Source organism: Petaurus breviceps, unplaced genomic scaffold (assembly GCF_028583685.1).
Source record: "Petaurus breviceps papuanus isolate PSGF00001 unplaced genomic scaffold, PetGlider_PUasm1.0 90849, whole genome shotgun sequence".
In the NCBI taxonomy this organism is placed as follows: domain Eukaryota; kingdom Metazoa; phylum Chordata; class Mammalia; order Diprotodontia; family Petauridae; genus Petaurus; species Petaurus breviceps.
The window spans coordinates 3,668,518-3,671,522 of NW_027187361.1; positions in this window are offsets into that span (position 1 = coordinate 3,668,518).

Here is a 3,005-nt window from a genome sequence, read left to right on the forward strand (position 1 = left end):
CACTTTGGTGAAAACTATGTGGCCCTTTTAGTGATAAGTTGTTGAGCTGTGACATGGTATATGCTGTATTTTGATTTTCTGTGATAAGTTGTAACATTCTGAGTGCTGTACCTTGATTTTCTGTAAATATTTTGCTCTGATTTGTCATTGAATAAATAGAGTTCACTATACTGTGTAATCAGAACCTTGAAAGCTGTTCACAGCAGCAGTCCTCTGGAAAGCCTTACAGGGTTCACTTATGGGAAGATTTGTGTGATTTGGCTGTATAAGACTCTGGGCAGTCGTTGAGCCCCTCCTCCTGCCCCGTTTTGAAAACCAAGATTTTGGTGCTTCTCTCTAGTAACTATGTATGTATGTATGTGCTCACACTCCCTCAATTTAAATTTTTTTTATTTTTAGAGAGCAGTTAGGGTTAAGTGACTTGTCCAAGATCACATGGCTAGTAAGTGTGATCAAGGGTCTGAGGCCAGATTTTAACTCAGGTCCTCCTGACTCTAGGGCCAGTGATCTATTCACTGGCTCCACCTAGCCACCCCTCCAATATTTTTTTTTTCAGAAAGAGGATCACCTTTGGAGCTTGAATTATTTTTGTTTGTGTATTGATTTAATTAAATCAGGGATGCCAAATTTTTATTCACCTTTGACTGTGTAGACATAGACTTTTCAATCTCCCCATTATCTTGACCCATCTCATCTATGGGTATGTAATATGTATGAGTAAGAGGGATTTGGATTAATTTAGGGACCAAATAGAAAACATTGTTAATTCATTTAAATGAAAATATTCTTATACATTACAGAATTGGGAAAATTCCAAGGATATGAACAAATTGATATGTATTTGTTCAAGGAAATTATGCTTGGTTCATTTATTTTGGTGATTGTCATTTAGTTTTAATTATTCATAGTGGTATTTCATAGTATTCCAGCAAGTGTACTGTACCATACATTGAAAAACTAATGAAGTCTTTAAAATGGGAATGCTAACTTTAGCTCTATTAAATTACTGAGAAGTGAGTAAAAACACCAGATTTCTTGTGAGAAATATCAAATTTCTGGATTAGCAAAGTTATAATTAACAAGGTTTTACTGAAAATAAATAAGCTGTAAAAGGACATTCTGTATCTAGCTAAGAAATGAATCTTTTGGTTGACAGGAAATATCCCATTATCTTTCTTCACAGGCATCAGGGGAATTCTTTGAGCTCTGTTTCTAAGAAAATTACTTTGTACTACTTTTCTTGCAGGCTCTCTTCCATCTTCACCCTCCCACGGCAATCTCAGTAGAAGGCCCCCAGAGGGATATTAGCAATCTTGCATTATTTTTTTAATCTTGATGAAAATAATATGAGTAGTAAAAAATACTAGGAAGTAATTTTGGTATCTTTCATCCTTATAATTCCAAATACACTCTTAGAACCTGACATTAATGCTAATAAAATCATTCTTCTTGCTTTCTATCCGCACCACCATTTTCTGTATTAAATTCAACTACCACTGATTTTATAGGAGGCCAGTCAGTTCTATTACTAAAGTGTTTAAAGTAGCAATTAATTTAACACTTTCAGCAAGGCCCTAGAGAGAATACAATCCATTGTATTTATATATTTTACAATGAAAAGAGAAACAGTTTCATTAGTTTACCTGTCAAGAAGTAGCATCTCTCTCAACCTCAGTTCTAACATTCAGGGAATTGATTCCATGGTAACTGGGCCTCTGTGTTGGTAGACCACAGCCCAAAGTTCTCATCCCTGAGGAGATCTATATGATCAACTGATTTAATTGGTCCAATTCACACTACCGATATTTGTTGCTAAAACAAAAGAGTTTTTCCAGAAGAATTAAAATGCCAGATCAATGCTGAAAGCAAAACTCTCTCTCTCCCCATCTCTTTTAAAATTTTACCTATTTAAAGAAAGTCTAGAAAGACAAGGGCACGTGCCTTAACTAGGTACATCAAAGAAAGTTCGAGAAAAGGAATAGCTCCAGAAAGAAGGAAGACTATTAGAGTAACTCACTGATCTCCCTCTTCCTTTCTACTGTGGCCTAATTGGGCGCTTCCCGACTAGGACAGCCCATCAACCTCTTCATAATGGATCTGGGAATAAGGCCCCCAAAGTGGTCTTTCAAAGGAGAAGTGTGTTGTCATCTTGACATGAGTAATGGCATTTTAGAATTTAAAATGAATTCCATTTTAGTTCAAGTGGGCTTTCATATCTAGCCTCTATATTTTCACCCCCTTTATTCCAGTTCTTATGCAAGAACAACAGAGAGAAAAAAGAAAATTTGCTTTATCTCAAACCTCTGAAACCAAATACATACTTGCAAATGAGAAAGGTGCTGTCTTCCCCCTCCTGAAACACAACAAACTGGTGTGGAAGGAAAATGTGTTTTTTGTATTCCCCAAGTTCTTATGGTGAATGGAAGATATTTGGAAGCCTATTTCTTCTAGAGAGATAGCATTCTTATGAACCAGTTGTATCTTCTTATGTTGGTTTTCAATGATGGTTTGAAATAAAGCCTTATATTTGTGACTTGATTTTCTTTCCACAATAGTAGGGAAGGGGGTGGCCAGGTGGCGCAGTGAGTAAGAGCACTGGCCCCAGAGTCAGGATGACCTGGGATCGAATCTGGACTCAGATACTTAGCACCACACTAAGAAATAATAACTGGCCATGTAACCATGAGCAAGTTACTTAACCCCAACTGCTTAAAAAAAATAGTAGGGAAGGGATGCAACCAGCAATGTTTCCTGAAAGACTTTGTAAGTTAAGGAACACTATGAGCAATTTTATATCCTTAATTCTCACACCCAGATCTCCTGTTCCACGTTTCAAATTGTCTGCTGAAGTCCTCACCTATATATTCAGTAAGTCACAATTCTGGGGTTCAAATTCAGGTCCCTGACTCTAAAGCTAAGTCCTCATCTGAAGGATAGGTAATAACCAAGATGTCCCTGTGTAGCAGCAAGCACCCCAAGCGTCCTCAGGGTTTGCAGCTACCACA